Below are 19,255 nucleotides of genomic sequence, written 5' to 3'. Positions count from 1 at the left end.
GGTTAATGCAATATAGATAGTCAGGGTTTTTAGCAGTTTCTTTCCCTAGATAAATATTGTGTTATGTGTGACTGATATTCTTCCTTTTTTGCTTATTGTTTTCATCGATCAATTTTGGTTTCCGATGAAGAGTAGAGTATATTCTTGTCTTGTGTTTTATCATATCACATAAGTTTTTGAATCTACAATAAAAATATACATGGTATTGGAGTTGAAGACAATATAGAAGAGGAGAATTCGAGTTTGTTGTGCAGGTGAAATCGAATTTGCAAGTTCATACTTCAGAGTCAACAATATGTCATTCTACGGTTTGAGACTTGAGTATGCCTTAGAGGGAAGCTCAAATTACATAGATTGGAAGGATAGGATGGAGGCAGTGCTAGAAGACAATGGCCTCAAGGAATTCATAGATCATGATATTCCTAAGCCTCCAGCATCAGATGCTAAAGATTTGGCTGAATAGAGAAAGTGTGTGGCAAAAGCGAGAAGGATTATCCTGGAAGGAGTTCGAGATCACATTGTCTCGAATCTCCATGCTCAGGACACTCCATTTGCAATGTGGAAGGCATTCACAAACCTATTTCAAAATAGTAGTGACCATAGGAAGTTGGAACTAAAGGACAAACTCAGAAAGATCAAGATGGAGAAGGGTGACTCAATTTTGAAGTACTTGATCAAGTTCACCCAATGTTGAGATGAGCTTGGAAGTGTCGGGATTATTGTTGTCGAAGACGATCTGGTGAACCTAGCACTTCCAGGACTTCCTAAGAGATGGCACAGTTACTAAGACTTTGTTAATTGGAGGGAGAAGCTACCAGAGTGGGAGCGGTTGTGGTCTGACTTGGTACAAGAATATTTTTGGTGGAACACCAGAGATGGGATCTCTTCCAAAGAAGTGGAAGAGGACTTTGCATTAGTTAGAAAAGGAAAGAAATCCAAGGGAAAGAAGTCCCAAGGCAAGGAGGGCAGAAAGAAAAAGGACTTGTCGAACATCAAGTGTTTTCATTGTCACGAATATGGGAATTATACGACGAATTTCCCACAGAAGAAAGCAAGCAAGAAGGAGGTTCCAATAGTAGCAATAGGTGAAGATCTAGCTTCACAATTTTAACTTGATTTCACTCTCATTGCATGCATGGCTAGCACTATAATGGGAAGCATATGGTATCTCAACAGCAGTGCCTCATTCCATATGACAGGAAATAGATATCTCTTCAGTGACTTTGAGGAGAAAGACTTCAAGAAGAACATAGAGTTTGGAGATGATGGGAGGTAGAGCACTGTTGGAATCGATATAGTTACCTTTTAGAGGGATTGTAGCTCCCCTCTTAGAATCAAGGACTAAAGAAGAATCTAGTTTCTGTCGCCATATTGGAAGACCATGGCTATGATGTGGTTTTTAGTAAGGTAAAGGTTTTCCTTAGACACATCACCACGGGACAAGTGAAACATATTGGTGTGCGAGTCAAGAACATGTATGCACTTGAGGTACAATATGCATGCAAAGCTTTGAGGAGCAAGGAAAAGGTTAGATAGTTGGTGGTTGAGAGGGTGAGTGAATTACCTCTCAATGTGCATCCCCAGAAGAAGCCTTAGAAGTAACCTTAGAAATTTTTGGAGCAACCACAATTAGAGAAACTCAGAGGAGACCGAGTGGAGACATCCACTCAAGAAGAGACCTCCAGTAGGGAGGAATTTTGATCCAATTGGGAAGAGGGAGCACATTCATCCATACCTCCAGGTGAGAGGTGGGGAAGGTGGGGCAATGTGAAGTAATAATCCTAAGAGTGCAGAAATTTGGGCAGGATCCATTGAGATGTTTTGTCTCTTGGATCATTACCTGGCTATGGGAGACCACAGTACATAGTAGAAGGATGGATTAATTGCAGTTGATGTAGTCAGATATCAGAGTGACAGAGGCAGATATTAGCAGCAGTCATATACTAGGGAGCGCAAATCAGAGTTGGCAGCAGTGCAGATGGCACAGTTTAGAGGTAGCAGAAGCATAAAGTTTTCAGTAGACAATGCAGGAGATAGTAGCAGTCAGAGACTTTGGTGACAGATGCATCATACTGATTTAGGTTGGATGTGTTTTTAGTTTCAAAAGTTGCAGCAACAACAACACTAGAGAGAAGTGTTGCATGTGGAACATTTCAAAGGTACCGTATCGGGATAGAGTTGAATTCATTTCTTGTTGAGAGGGAGAGTTAAAAATAGCAACAAGAAATTCCAATTTAATTTGTCCTTGAATTAGAATGAGAATTAAATCATAATTCTATTAAGTTAAATTGACTTAGTTGGCTTAGGAAATTTGATTTGGAAGTCTATCTAGAGTAAGGTAGAGTGATCCCTAAATTTTAGTGGCCCAGGTTGAGTTATTTTGAGTTGTAATTAATTAAATCAGTCTAACTAAGTTATAGTGATTCAAACTAGTTCTAACTGTTGGAGGAACTAGTAAGAGGTCTAATAGTGGGGACGGGCACCAATGCATCCTCAATACCACACTAATTAACTGAAGATTCACTCATAAATAACTCATGCATGTTAGTTCAGAGGAAGGCCCAATTGAGATTAGAGTTCAGGGACAATGTACTATCAGTTGTATAATTTCCCAAATTGTACAGATGGTGCATGCAATTAGAATACTTACATCATAGTTACTAATCCATAGGTTTGAGTGATGAACCACTAGAAAAAATCATGTTTTTCCACCTATTTTAAGGTCTCTAGTCTACACTTTAAGTTTATGTGTAAGAGATCTATGGATTGTAGAAATTTTGAATAATATGACACTTATTCACAGACATTATCCCGATTATGCACTATTGCGGAATACATGCACAATACATAATCTCCTCTATGTTGATCATCAATTTAGCAGCATTAAAAACAATGAAACATCAATCGCATGTGCACATTAACACAGTATGTAACCCGAGGAAAGCATACAGCTGAAAACCCCACACTATATATATATATATATATTAATGATTGAGAACATGTAACAATACATAGTACAATACTCCTCACAAGTACCCAGCACTATCTCCACCTGTTACACACAAAACTAGCTCAGATCCGAACAAGTCACAGGTTCAAATCTCCTCTGTTGCTTTGCCTACCTCCACTGCACAATCCTGCAAGAGAATCACATGAGCACAAGCTACAATTGCCTTGAGCCCACGAACTGAAGCTAGCGATGGTTCAGGTTCGTACACAGCATCTCAGCCCAACAACACCCTACTAGTCAGGGGCTAACGTGACTATCGCGGCTGCTGCTGGTGCTTCTTCAATTGCTTCTGGGCGGGGCTTCTGGTCAGGGCAAGAACGACTTACAAGCTTGGCAGGCGTTACACCTACCATTGTTACACCTACTGTACCCCCTATCACTCTGCGGGCTATTCTATCTATCCTTTCATGCACATTACCTTCATTACCTTTCATTACCTTTACTATCCGCCACTATCCACTTATTTTACATTCCACTACTATTCACCCCTTATTCGACCGTAGTCCGTGAGGGGCGTGTCAAATAAGTCCTGATATGGTGAGGGTCCTGAGATTCATCCCCCCTTCTTTTGGTGGCTTGGGAGATCGGAATCCAGCCAGGAGAGAGTCATCAAGGTATAGGAAGAAATAGGTTTCATCGGACGACATGGAGGTATTCATATTCGTGACGGTCCAATTCCATCTAGTGATGCTCTCGTTATAACTAGCAGATCTGGACCTGGTCCTGCCTCTCCAGGTGCTGCTTCAATGGATGGATCATATACTACTAGGGCTACCACTGATGTTGTTAGTGGTGCTGTTGGCTGTTGCTTTGACTCGATGCCACAAGCACCTTTTCCTATGGATATGGAACTAGGCAAAATATTGGCCCACACTGCGCAGTCCTCATTGGCATTACTCAAATCCATGCATGTGCAAATCTCATGCACAACTGATAGTCACAACTCACCCTTTCACTTACCTCTAACACCTGTCTCCGTTGACTGTCCATGCACTGAGTTAACTGATGTATTCTTTAGTTAGTTTATGAGTTAATAATTATTGAATTAATTAACAATCAATTCACACAACTCATCACTAGTGTATTCTTTAGTTAGACTAAATACAACTAGTCAAACTGAACACAACTCCATCAACTCCACATCCAACTCCACAGAACTCACATGCATGAGTTCTAACTAAAGTCCTCCATGCAATAGCTCAACTAACACATAAGAAACCACGTGATTCCTTTTGTTAGCTGCATGTGCCACATCCGTAGCTCGAACTGAAGTGCTCCAAGAGAATAAGATAATGTTTAGAGTCCAAATATTGCTAAGGGCTAATAATATTTGACTGTTTCTATTTTTAGCTTGGCAGTCTAAAAATAGACTCTGATTACTCCGCTGTGAGCCAAAAATAGAAGTCCATCTATTTTTCCCAACATGACCAATCATCCATAAGCAGCATCCTGCAACTCATAGACCATGATCCATATGTCTAAAAATAGACTTTGCGCCAAAAATATCCTACGGGCCCACTTAGTGAAGGCAACTCCTTTCCACTAAGCTCCATCATCTTGTTGCATTCTCAACACTCCCTCTCAACAAGATATGGATCATCTGCAACCCCTATCCTGCCTCTAGAATGTTCTGCATGCAATGCATTTGCCCGGTCCACTTGCTCCACCAACACTTGGAACAAAAAACACTCCCAACTGACCACTCTGTTGGGCTAGGAACATACTCTGATGCTGAAGCTCTACCTACTGCTGACAAGTGCTCCCTCTCTGACATCTACGCTACTGCAACATCTCCATGCATCTCGCACCATTGCACACTTCTCTGTGCCACCTAGCACTGTGCAAAACACTTGTGCCTCTCGCATTGCTGCAGCTTGCTAGCTATGCGCTATCCTAGGATTCCCTACACTGTCACTCTCTCTGCCACTCCATCCGCATCTGTCTCTACCCAATCAGTTAGTTCCTGCTACTCCACATCGGGGCTCCCGTAGCAAGGTCTCATCCAAGAGGTTGGGTACCTCAAGGATCTTTCCCCTCCTCTTTGGGACAATCAATCCACATCACCCCACGTCCTACCTGGAGGTATGGCTGCATGTGATCCCTCAGCCCACCTGGCTTGAAGTTTCCCCCTACTGGAGGTCTCTGCATGAGTAGATGTCTCTACTCGATCTCCTCTCAGCTTCCCTTGTTGTGACTGCTCCACAACCTCCTAAAGCTGCTGCACCAATCGTGGCTCCTCCACAATCGTCTGAGACTTCTTCTGGCTCTACATGTTGAGAGGTAATATACACTCCCTCTCAACCACCAAGTCTCCATCAATTGCCTCGCTGCTCAAGGCTTTGCATGCATCTACATGCAACTGATAAAGGTTCCTGACTCGAACCCCTATCTTCCAGGTTTCTCCAGTTGTCTTGCTGCGCAGGAAAGCCTTTCCCTCACTGAAGACAACATCATATCCCTTGTCTTCTAACATTGCCACAGAGATAAGATTCTTCTTCAATCCTGGAACATGCATCACTTCCTTCAATCTGAAGGGTTTACCAGACTCCCTCTCAAAGGAAATGGTACCGATACCGGTCGCACTGTATCTACCATCATCGCTCATCTCGATGTGCACTCCAAGATCTTTCTCCTCCAGATCAGAAAACAAATCTCGATCTCCTGTCATGTGAAAAGACGCACCACTGTCCAAGAACCACACCGATCCCATCACACTTGAAACCAAGCATGCGATCAATGAAAAATCAAGCTCAAACTGCGAGGCTAGAGCCTCTCCTGCTGCAGATCCAACAGCTTGCTTGTTCTTCTTCTTCTGCGGACAATTTGTGGCATCTCCATTCTCAGCTTTGATGTTTCTGAGTTTATCCTTGAGCGCCATTCCACCAGCTCAAAACTCAACCGCTTCTGATCTAAAATTCGTGAGAACAAAGTATTTCTTGTACAAAGATCGACTGTATGGGCATTCACCGGATATCTCACCTTCCAAAAGAAGGATGAATCCAAAAGCTACCTGGCCCGAATTACAGACTCTGCCTGAAGAAATAAAATGTTAACACTTTCTGAATAATAGATCTGATGATCAATCCCGCTTTGATATCTTGTAGAAATTTTTCTACAAATCAACCAGCTTGTATACCATGTATAAATTTTGAATAATATGACACTTATTCACAGAGATTATCCCGATTATACACTATTGCGGAATACATGCACAATACATAATCTCCTCTACGTTGATCATCAATTTAGCAGTATTAAAAACAATGAAACATCAATCGCATGCGCACATTAACACAATATGTAACCCAGGGAAAGCATACAGCTGAAAACCCCACACTATATGTATATTAATGATTGAGAACATGTAACAATACATAGTACAATACTCCTCACAAGTACCCAGCACTATCTCCACCTGTTACACACAAAACTAGCTCAGATCTGAACAAGTCACAGGTTCAAATCTCCTCCGCTGATTTGCTTGCCTCCACTGCATAATCCTGCAAGGGAATCACGTGAGCACAAGTTACAATGGCCTTGATATTAGCCCACACTGCGCAATCCTCATTGGCATTACTCAAATCCATGCATGTGCAAATCTCATGCACGACTGATAGTCACAACTCACCCTTTCACTTACCTCTAACACCTGTCTCTGTTGAACTGTCCATGCACTGAGTTAACTGATGTATTCTTTAGTTAGTTTATGAGTTAATAATTATGGAATTAATTAACAATCAATTCACACAACTCATCACTAGTGTATTCTTTAGTTAGACTAAATACAACTAGTCAAACTGAACACAACTCCATCAACTCCACATCCAATTCCACAGAACTCACATGCATGAGTTCTAACTGAAGTCCTCCATGCAATAGCTCAACTAACACATAAGAAACCACGTGATTCCTTTTGTCAGCTGCATGTGCCACATCCGTAGCTCGAACTGAAGTGCTCCAAGAGAATAAGATAATGTTTAGAGTCCAAATATTACAAAGGGCTAATAATATTTGACTGTTTCTATTTTTAGCCTGGCAGTCTAAAAATAGACTCTGATCACTCCGTTGTGAACCAAAAATAGAAGTCCATCGATTTTTCCCAACATGACCAATCATCCATAAACAACATCCTGCAACTCATAGACCATGATCCATATGTCTAAAAATAGACATAGTCTAAAAATAGACTTTGCGCCAAAAATACCTTGCAGGCCCACTTAGTGAAGGCGACTCCTCTCCACTAAGCTCCATCATCTTGTTGCATTCTCAACATGGATCAATATGCATGACCCACCTATTAGTTGCAATGGATAGGGCATGCAACAAGATATCACAATCGATTCATTAAACCTTTCCAATCACCCTTAAACATATTTGGAATGGTTGGAGGTCTATAAAAGGTATCTCTAACTAACCAATGGATCAAATCAAGAATGCATGCCTAGGTTGATGAAAGTATGAAGATAGTGTCCATGGTTTGTATATGTATGTGCTAAAAAAGGTCAAATAATGATCTACACCAAGCACATATGGATCTCACTTAGGAACTATACATTAAATAAGGGGCAAACTACACCCAAATTTTTAGAGGGTGAATTATTTACCATCCAAAATAGAAACTACTAATCTTGAGGGACTTGATTAGGCTTGAACATGTGACTTATGGCCTCCTCATTATCAACATGCCTTGGATAGATGGTTCAACTAATTGATCTAAGATTGGGGGATGATCACACATACAAACACATAGTCGCAAAAAAACTCACATGATCCCCCCTCTTCCTTAGAATATATGTACAGAAGGAAACGCAATCATTGGTCATAATACTAACTAGTTACCCAGTGGGATGTAGTCACACTTGAACCTTTACCATATTATAATAATGAACTCCACTATGAAATATTATATTTAACTTATGTGTGTGTGTGAGAGTATTTTATTTTTTCCGCTAAGGGAAACTTATGAGTTAATCCAAGGGATGATTCCCCACATTTATAAATTGCACCCCTAGTTAACTCATTAGATAGAAGAGTGTACATCACCCAATGGGATTTGAATTGGACACTTATTGGCACACAACTAACCAATTGCCGAACAACTTTTCTAAAAACTAATTGAGATAACTCTAGAGTATATATATATATATTCCCAACGAAAAAAAAAAGAAAACCAATGGAAGCTTTCCCACATTTGTGGATGGCATCCCTATAAAACCATTAACTTGAATATGTGTACCTTTCCTGGGGGGAATTTAGATTGGGTACATTGTAATAGAAAGCTAGCCAAAAGTCAAGCATCATTTGTGACAACTAGTTGAACTAACCCCTCCACACACACAAACACACAAAGACACACACACATGCACACTAAGGCATTAGGGGAATTTTGAGGTCTAAAATGGGCCCCCTAAGGAAAATGTACAATCAAAATTCTCTTTATGATGTTAGGATATTCTGACACATAGGAAATAGTTAAGTATAACTTGGTCTAGTGTAGAGTTAGGTAAAGTGTGTTTCTTTACTATGTACTTTTGTAACTTACAATCCGATGGTCATGATATGTTCTAGACATGAAGTAATCTCATGGTTCATTCTCTCCTAGGTATTACCAACACTTGATCTGTGGCTTAACACCCGATTGGTCCATGATCTCTATTTAAAGAGCATAGAAGGTCATTTGTAAGGTGAACGTTCATGAGAAAATCTTATGTAAATTTTCTTTCTTTTATTAATAAATTTCCTGAAGTGGCCACATTGGCTCAGTCCATGGACTATTTCCCTCTTTAAGGGTTTTAACCATGTCAAAAATATTGGTGTATTGATATGTGATCTTTTTGTGAGAAGTGTCCTTTGGTGTTCTATCTGAGGAACTTACCCCATAAATTCCTACATGGTATCAGAGCTATTTGAGGGCTGCATTCGTTGATTATCCAAATCCGAAGCCGGTACAACTGCATCTGACTATCGTTTCCTAGATCTATTGTTTTTTACTGCTTTTGGGTCGAGAGGACTGCTCTATTGGCTTAGGAGCATTTGTTCCAATGAGGAACCCCTTTCGTTTCATGTGAAAAGGTTTCTGGTAGCCCTAGCTATGTCACTTTTAAGATCTGGAGGTATACAGTCTTTATTTATAGTTTTAGTTATTCATCTCTCTGTTTATTTCGGTTTATTTAGCTCTCTATTTTTTTAATTACTGAATCTATACCTTTCATTTCTGTGTATGTTATTTGACCCAGAACTCTGTGTGAACTCGACAAATCAGAAACATAAAGGAAGGATTTTTCTCATGCGTATGCTCTTTTCCTTCATGCCTTAATGTGATCTCAGAAAATCAGAAACATTGAGTAAAATATTTAGTTTCCGGCGAAAGCTAACTTCAAGCCATAAGGTTTGGTTTTTTTGTATGTCCATGTTGGGTTGTGTGTTTTTTTGTTTTGTAGGAAAAAAGGGATTTTTCAAGTAAGCACGCACTCCAAAGCTTCAGTGACCAAAAAAAAAAACCTTCCTCTTTTCCAACAATTACTAAGCTTTTAAACTAGATCACTTGGTCCAAAATTACTTTATGAGAATAGAGGTCTTGGGTTCAAGTCTTTCTTTTTGTTGAGTTACTTTTTCAAAAAGAACATGTAACTTATGTTTTAAAGCTACTTTATGTAAAAGTGTTCTCACCCATTATAAAAAGTGAGTCACTTATAATTCTAAAGTCTCTTTATCTTTTATTTAAGTTACAATTTAGTGGGTAGCTCATAAAGTACCATTGTAAAAGTGACTTTCACTTATTTATAAAAGTGGGTCACATAATTTTTTTTTAAAGTGACTTAATTAGATTAAGTTTGAAAAGAGGGAAGCTTTTTTTTTTAAATATAACATTATCATTCACTTCTGTACATTCACGTACTTCGTCGGCATCTTAAACAACTTTTCTTCAAAACGCCATAACTTCTTCATCTGAAAGTCATTTTCAGAGCTGTTTTTTTTAATCGGCCTAATTTTTCGAGATCTTTCCATTAGAACACTTAGTTTCAGAATCTACAGCTTCAGTTTCTGTTAAAATGGAAAGTCCATGCCAAGTTATTCTTGACAACACTAACTACTTCCAATGGGCATCCTACATGGAGGATTTACTTAGAAGTAAAGGTCTTTATAGAATAACCTCGGGCCAAGAGTCTAAACCTAAAGATGAAGATAAGGCAGTCAAATAGGAAAATAAGCAAGATCAAGCACGTGGGTTGATCGGGATGTATATTTCTCCAAACCTTAGATTCCATATCGTAGAACTTGATACACCTGATGAAGCAATGAAACAACTCAATAAAGTTTCTAGAATTAAAAATGAAATTAGAGCCCATCAACTCGAAAATGAGTTGCTTACGTTGGACCCCAATAATTTATCAAAGTGTCCAAAATATTCCCCAGCTGCTTAGCCTCTTTCAATGTTGGCTTCCCAAATAACATGTTTTCGTCCACAAACTGTTGGTGGGTTACCGAAAGGATTATTTGAGAGATGCAGGTGATCAAAAGGGCCCTATAATTTGTCGTTGCCTTAATGAGCCGACCCAACCCTTCTGCCATGATAATGAATAAGAAAGGGGAGATAGGGTCAACCTGTCTGAGACCTCTTGATCCTCGAAAGGGGTGGGACGGGGCTCCATTCACAAGGATGGAGTAGAATGGAGTTGATATAAGGGATTTGACCCACCCAATCCATGCTAGAGAGAAACCAAAGGCAGCCAGAACTGGCAATAAAAAATCCTAATTCAAACAATCATAGGCTTTAGAGAGATCCAATTTGATAATCATACCTGGCATTTAGGAAGAAGCTAATGTGTGCACAATCTCATGCACAGCCAGAATTCCATCCATGATCTGTCGACCTTCCACAAAACCGGTTCGTTTTGGGCTAACGATAAACTGGAGTAAGAGTTTAGGCCTTCACACTAGGGTTCTAGAGAGGATTTTGTAAATTACATAGAATAAAGATATTGGCCTAAACCCATTGGGTTCTAGAGCAACTACCCTTTTTGGGATGAGCGCGAGGAAAGTTGCATTCAGCCCTAACCATAGCCATTGGGACTGGTGAGAGTATTCAACAAACGCCAGGATCTCCTCTCCGAGAAATCTCCATCCTGCCTTGAAGAATTTAGAGGTAAATCCATCAGGCCTAGGGGCTTTGTTGGACGGGAGAGCCCGGACCACCTCCTCTACTTTAGCAAGAGAGACTTCTCTCATGAGGGCCTCATTTTGATCTTCGATAATTAGGTCCGAGATATGTTGTTGTATTTTTGAGGTAGCCTCCCTCCTTTCCACTTCTAGTTTAGAGAATAAGGAATGAAAGTGGTCGATTAGCACTTCAGATATTTCCTCATAATTCACTAGCCGCTGACCATTAGGGTTGTTTAGAGAGAATATGTGGTTGTGGTGGCAGTGCTGCAACATAGTCCAGTGGAAGAATTTCACATTCCGCCCCCCCTCCTTGAGCCATTGAACTCTAGAGTTCTGTTTCCACAAAATTTCCTCCTGCTTCCTCCTCTGCTCTAACTCCATTAAGAGTTTCCCCTCTTGGGCTATATAAGCCTCAGTGTGCCCATCTAAAATGATTTTCTGCTGAAGAGATCTCATTTCTTCCTCGAGGTGATGCTTCTCACGATGAATGTTTCCAAACTCATATTTGTTCCATCCTTTGAGTCTTCCCTTAAGTTATTTAAGATTGACTTGAAAGGTTTCCATCATGTTTCGTCCTTTGACCCTAGAAGTATGCCACCATTCTTCCATTTTGGGAAATATATCTGGGTTCTCCAGCCAGAAGGATTCAAAGTGGAATGACCTATTTTGAGGGGCCATGCACAAATCTATCTCTAGGCAGATTGGCTAGTGGTTCGATCCCATGCATGGGAGGATCTCCACCTGGAAAAACAGATCCTATAGCGGAATATTGTTAAAGAGAAGAAAGTGATCCAACTTTGAGGCTATTTGGAATGTACCACCTCGCCGATTGTTCCAAGTAAAGATTCCATTTTTGAACTCCAAGTCTTCCAACCCAAGCTCTTGGATGATTTCCTGGAAGGCCACAGATATCTGATCCAATCTTCTAAGGCTTCCCTTTTTCTTGTTGAGCTTCATTATGAGATTAAAGTCCCCAACCACAATCCAATTCGTTTCCCCCACCAGCTCCTTGAGGTTCCTCAAGCCCTGAAGGAAGCTGTCTTTTTTGCTGGGTACAATGGGTCTGTAGACCCCTGTTAACCATACCTTCTCTGTTGATCCAAGACATTCGAATTGTCCTGAGAGAGAGTGAGGGTTGGCCAACCAATTGTCGAATGAAATAGATCTGGGGTCCTAGAGGATTCCTAGACCCCCCACACTACCTCTTGCATCCAAATTCATGCTCTCCGTCAAAGGCCAGCTCTTGTTGGCAATATCTTGTAGTCTTTCCTTAGTCACTTTTGTTTCCTAAAAAAATTATATCAGGCTTCTCTTTCTGAATTATGTCCTTGAGGTACCTCAATTTCCCTTTCAAATTGAGGCCCGAATGTTCCATGAGATCAACTTCATTGAGAAGTGTGGGGGGGGGAGAATAGATCTTTGGTAGTACTATGTCAGGACGTTTTCTTGCCCTGAAATACTAAGATTTCCCTTACTTCTCAAATCACCTCCCGCGTTGGTCTTCTTCCCCGCTTCTTGGACCCTGAGTTGAGATCGGAACACTGCGAGGGGTGGTCTTCATCCTGCAATAGTAATTCTAGTTGATTGTGAGGTTCCACCGCAGCTTGGCATTTCTCCTAGTCTTTGAAAATTTGATGGAACTAATCCAACTGATCTTGTGGAATTACCGTCGTACCGTCCTTCACCCAGCTACAGAGGTAGGCTACCATGACTCTTTCATCCGAATTTAGTTGTTCCAACTTCACTTCTTGCTCTAACGCTTGACGAACCTGGGCAAGGACTTGGTGGATTTCCTTGCTATTCGATTGGGTTTCCAGGGACTTTCGTTTACTTGGCTGCTTTCCCTTCACAACTTCTAGGCCATGTTCCACCTCCATTGTTTCTCGGGCTTGGGGGACTGTCCTTGGAATCTCTGGATGTTACATCTTCGACGACGCTGCCGGCTCCGAAAGGATGGGAAAGTGATTACTTTGAGGGTTTTGACGTGGAGGTTGTGAGCTCGAAGCTATGTGGCCCACGGCCACGATTGGGGTTTCAACCAAGTGACTAGTAGATGCATGCATCTGCTTCGCCAACCTTGACCGAGGGGGGTCTTTGTTCAGAGGGGGGAATTGGTGTTGTACCTCTTGGAAGTCATCCAGGGCAAGGTTCGAGGTAGTGGCCTGGGCTTGTTGTGGGTAGTCACAGAACGAATGACCATATTTGTGACATAATCGACATTTGAACGACACATGTTCATAGTCCAACGGTTGGGACTAGGTCTCATCCTAATATTCAATTTCTGCAAATTCTGAGAGAGGTTAAGAGATGTTCATGTACACATAGATGTGGGTGTATGATGAGAATATTTTGTGGCGCGTGATATTAGAGGCCTGCACAAAGTTTCCTATAGAATTTCCTATGTGTTCCAAAATTTCCAGCTCCAAGAAGTCCTCCGGGAGAGAGTATAGGCAGACCCAGATTGGGGCGGTGAGGAATTGTTCCTTATCTGGGTTATAACAGGGTTCCTAATGTCTCAGGAGTAGGCCTATGTTGTTCATGAAATAAGGGCCATTATCTAGGATTATTTTCCTATCCTCTAGATCTTTGAATATTACGGTGAAGAATCCCTTAGCCCTTAGGTGAAGGTCGAAAGGAGCTTTGGGTTGCCATTTTAACTGGATCTAGTGGAGGATGTCAGCTTCCCATGGCCAAATACCCATAAACTTGAATATGATTGCATGGTACTGCATGAACTAGTGGGGCTGTTCCAAAGGATTATTGGGAATGAACACCTTGGGATTCTTATTCACTTTTGGCAAGCAACAGACCTTCATTCGCGCCTACCATTGCACCCATAACGCTGGCATCCCTACCTGAGTACCTTTTTTCGGTCCAGAGCAAGGCACAGGAGTCAGCGGTGGCCTAGCCACTCCAATAAGAATCGACTTGAAGGAGGGGGTAGATCCCCCTCCCCCCAAACGCCCCATCCGTGGAACACTCAGCTTGGCATGTGCCGATTGTGATAGTGCCTGTGATAGAGGCATGGAGAGGAGGATGGTTCAGTAAGGATCAAGGTTTCGTTGGAAACCCTAGCTCGATGTTACTTCAAAGCTCCTAAGCGAGTCTTTTGGCTAAATTCCCTTTAATGTGTAATTTGATTTTCCTAATATATTATTTTTACATAAGTTTTAGTAAATATTATTTTTATAATGATTTTATGTATTAACATTTATTATATTTTTATAAATAAATATTTTTAATTATATTTAATTTTAAAAATATTTTTTCCTTTATCATAATTTATTGTTATTATTATTATCAAAACCCAAATGTAATACACCTTGTTTTTTTAATTCTTTTTGAGGGTACAAAGTGTATAGAATCAACTTTTTTTGTCACCTTAGTGAAGTGATATTATCAAATTCAATTTTCTCCAAATCTCTTTGTTGAGGTCACAACTGTACACTATTAGTCATAAGCTCTCCAACAATATAAATTTCATCAAAATCTAAGCTTTGTATATAAAGTTATGGCCCTTAGAATATTTTATCTTTGGTTCCGCATTGACATTCGCATCACTTATTTATCATTGCCACATTTGCAAGCCGAACACCTTGGCTTGTTAGGTAATATCCGACTCTAGGATTCTTGTTTGTCCACATTAGTGCCTTTTCTAATTTTTCATATTTTCATATTTGAGCACCAGTTAGTCAGCGTGGTCAAACATTCAAATATTTGGATTTGGATGTTTCAAAATGGTCGGTTAAATTAATTTCCATGTTTTTAGATTCCCACTATGATTAGGGGGTCAACCTTCCACCCGTTGAGGTTCGAAAATAAGCTTATTTTGTCATCTTGTTGTCTTCAATTTTTCCTACCTTCAATCTTATAAGCCAATCATAGCTATCATTTCACAAACCTATGTTATTATTTGTGCATATATACCATGCTTGAGCTATAATGCTTATAAGTGAATAATTTTAAGGTAATATGTCCCTCTTTCTATAGTTTTTTACATTTCTTTATAAAAATGGTTTTAAATGTTATGCCTGTAAAAACTGACATATTTTGTAATTGCTCTTCCTTTCTATAGCCAAATCATAGGTTATCATATCTCTAAGAAAGGTCCAGCAAAACCAAAAGCTAAAGGATGTGGAAGAAAGTAGGGAGATGGTTTTCCACCTATGGACGTAGTCGGAAGACATCCACGTCACCATCAAAACTTTGTCAAACGTCCCAGTCAACAGTCTCAAGTGGTTGATAGAGTAGTGTGGAAAAGTTTAAGCTTGTTGGCACTGTGCAATGGATAAAAGATCCTATATAATCGAGATATAAAATCTTCATGAGAGATTCACGCTCCTATCATGAATATCTCAAATCATCAAATCAATTTTTAATCCTAGGTGATCTAGAAAAAAATTATTTGATCCTAAAGTAAGTAGTAAAACTTTTGAATTTAGGCTTCTGTGATCAACAAGTAGTAAAACTCTTAAGACAATTTTTTCTTTTATATTATAAATACTTGTGATCTTGTTTATCAAAGCAAGTTGGATGTATTGAAACAATTGCAGTTAATATAATTTTTCTAGTTGCCTATTCCTATGCCTACGATACGATATTCATGATCCTATTTGCAATTGTGGTTACACTTGTTTTATTTACTCCGAGTTTTCTTTAAACAATGTGCGACCCAACCAGGAAGGCCCCCCTACAATGAGGATGCATGCTGCCATAATTTTGCTTGGTTTAATCTCTTTGTATTTCATTTAACTTCCATAATAGACTCGTAGATTCGATTATAGTTTAACATATCATTACATGATTACATTAGTGTGTGTTTATTTTACAATGATTATATCTATGTTTTCAATTAGAGTATTTGCTTTTAAATTTAATCATTATGAATTGATTATTTAATTGAAACACAAGGATAGAACCTTGTGTAACCTGCTTATGTAGAAGTTTGTGTACCCTATGCCACTTGTCTCAATTTCATGATTAATTTCATATCAAGATAGACTAAATCAAGTGAACCAAAATGATAGATCTCTGTGTAACCTGCCTATGCAAAACCTTGTGCAATTTGTGGTACTTGTCTCAACATTCCTTTTTGTCAATTTTGTGTAAATTAAAAAGTTAGAAACTAAGTCCTAGCATATATTGTGCCTTACACTTAACAAGATTACCAACCTGGATTGATGAATTAAATGTAACGATTATGGTGCATTTGAATAAACAGAGGGGCATTATTGGTTGGGTCACACATTGCTTAAAGAAAACTCAGAGCAAAGAAAATGAGTTTAACCACAATTTCAAATAGGATCATGAATAACACATCGCTAGCATAGGAACAAGAAACTAGCACAATCATATTACGTGCAATTATTTCAATACATCCAACTTTCTTCCATAAACAGGATCACAAGTATTTATAATATAAAAGACGAAAATAGTCTTAAAAGTATTACTACTTAATTTTAGGATCAAATAATTGTTTTCTAGATCGCATGGGATTAAAAAATAAATTTGATGATTTGAGAGACTCATGACAAGAGCATGAATTTCTCTCGAGGATCTCATATCTCGATTCTATGGGATCTTTTATTAATCATGCAGTGATAGCAATTACCAACAAACTTAAACTTGTCCACACTAAACAATCCACTACATGAGACTATTGGGTAAGACGTTTGACCAAGTTCTAATGGTGATGTGGATGTCTTCTCACTATGTCCATAGGTGGAAAGACATCTCCTTACTTTTTGCCACATCCTTCAATTTTTGGTTTTGCTGGACCATGCCCGGAGATATGATAACCTTTGATTTGGCTATATAAAGGAAGCGCATCGACAAAATATGTTAGTTTCTATAGTCATAACATTTTAAACTATTTTTATAAAGAAACGTACAAAACTATAGAAAGCTGGATATATTAACTTAAAATCCTTCACCTGTAACCCTTGCCGCTCAAATTTGGTATTTATGCACAAATGATAATCTAGGTTCGTGAAATGAAATTTTTGATAGGCTTCTAAGTGGAGCAAAGGTAGGGAAAATTACAAACAACAAGATGAAAAAAATAGCTTACTATTCAAACCTCAATAGGTGGAAGGTTGACCCACTAATCATAGTGGGAATATAGAAATATGGAAATTAATTTAACCGACCATTTTGAAAACATCCAAATCCAAATATCCAGATCCAAATATCCAGATGTTTGACCAAGTTGACTAAGTAGTGCTCATACAAACAAGAATCATAGAGTCAGATATTACGTCAACAACCAACATGTCTAACTTGCAAATGTGGTGGTGACACATGGGCGATGTGGATGTCAATGTGGCACCAGAGGAAAAAGCTTCCGAGTGCCATAACTTTGTGTACAAAGCTCACGCTTTGATAAAATTTATATTGTTGAAAAGCTCTAATTAGCAGAGTACAATGATGACCTTAACAAAGAGATTTGGAAAAAAAAGAATTATATAACCTCACTTCTTTAAAGTAACCAGAAAAGTTGAGTCTATACACTTTGTACCCTCAAAAAGGCCTCAAAGAAACTAAGTGTGTTACATTTGGATTTTGAAAATAAATAAATAAAAATATGATAAAGGAAAAGCTATTTTTAAAAATAAATATAATTAAATAATTTTAAAATGTTTTTAAAAATAAATATAATTAAATAATTTTTTATAAAATATATATATATATATAAACAAAATTATTATAAAAATATTATTTATTGAAAAATAAAATATTAGGAAAAACAAATTACAATGTAAAAAAAAGATTTTAAGGTGGGTTATGTGGTTTTTTATATGAAATTGAGATTAAACAATACTTAAAAGCATATATCTTTATTATTTTAGTCTAAATATTAAAATTTGGAGAAATATAAAGATAATGTTGAAGTGAAACTTGAAAGTGGGTTATGTGGTTTTTTATATGAAATTGAGATTAAACAATACTTAAAAGCATATATCTTTATTATTTTAGTCTAAATATTAAAATTTGGAGAAATATAAAGATAATGTTGAAGTGAAACTTGAAAGTATATTAAAATAACTAAAGTTTCATTTTAATGGGATTTAAGGACATATATATCCAAGAAAAGTAAAGATTTAAGTGAGATATTTTGGCTAATTTAATTAATTTGAAACTTTAAAAAGATAACGGTGAAGAGGGCTTAACCGCGTGTAATGGGCGAAAAGGTTGAAAAAATTGGGGTAAGATCCACCCTGTCAGGGGCGGACAGCCTTAACCGCGTGTGATAAGAAAGTCCGAAGACTGTTCCCGTCCTTGTCGAGGGAGATGCCAACCATCTCTCCTTTCTACGAACACAACACACCACAGGGACATATAACTATTATATATAATTGTAAGTTTCTTTACGTAACTAATGTGGGATAAATAATCCATTTCTATTGTAACAAGAGGCAGAGGGTGGGTCGAACCCTGTTCCTCTCTAATTCTTCTTTAAGTTCGCAATCATTTCAGCTCACCCTTATACGTGTGTGCGATAAACCGCCGTTTGCACATATAATGGCCACGTGTAACCGTTGGTGTTCTGGAATTGTTCCGAGGATGGCTGGCGGCGTGGTTGGGGATGGATATAGCGTGGTTGAACTGGGGAAACGACTGGGCTCCGCGTCACCGACACCAGGTACTCAGTCCTTTTGGGCCTCTTGGGCCAAGTCCATCCTCAACCAGCGCGTGCAGTGCCTTTTGTCCCGCACAATGTTTGAATGATGATGTCATATGATTCTCACGCGGTAGTCTAACGATTATGGTTTTTTCTCTGAAAGTTATGAAAATTTCTGTTATATTTAAAAAATTGGGTAGAGATTTTTGTAAATTCAAGTAAAAGTTGTTAAATTTTATAATTTTAAGTGTTCTAGAAATTTTTGATGGTGCTGAATTCATTTCCACCATCAAAAACATGATTCAAAGATTGCATCTACAAAAAAAAAAAATTGAATTTTTTTTCCTAAATTTCAACTATTTTTGGTTGTACAAGCAATTCCTCCGTCTCTATACCCTATTCTCAATATTATCATATTGATTCTCCTTATTTTTGTTTAATGTCATATAAACAGCCATATA

At 38.7% G+C, this 19,255-nt stretch overlaps 1 non-coding gene across 1 annotated transcript; it reads right to left on the bottom strand.

Annotated features, from left to right (window-relative positions):
• Positions 1–18,367: 18,367 nt before the first annotated feature.
• On the bottom strand, positions 18,368–18,493 carry LOC149140959 (U6atac minor spliceosomal RNA). Its single transcript, XR_016265388.1, has one exon. It is a non-coding gene; the product is annotated as a U6atac minor spliceosomal RNA (small nuclear RNA).
• Positions 18,494–19,255: the final 762 nt, after the last annotated feature.

Source organism: Pinus tabuliformis, chromosome X, assembly GCF_031772625.1.
Source record: "Pinus tabuliformis cultivar Carrire ecotype Pingquan chromosome X, CPIR1, whole genome shotgun sequence".
Taxonomy (NCBI): Eukaryota; Viridiplantae; Streptophyta; class Pinopsida; order Pinales; family Pinaceae; genus Pinus; species Pinus tabuliformis.
The sequence above is the reverse complement of the archived record's forward strand: the minus strand, read 5'-3'. Positions and strand labels throughout refer to the sequence as shown.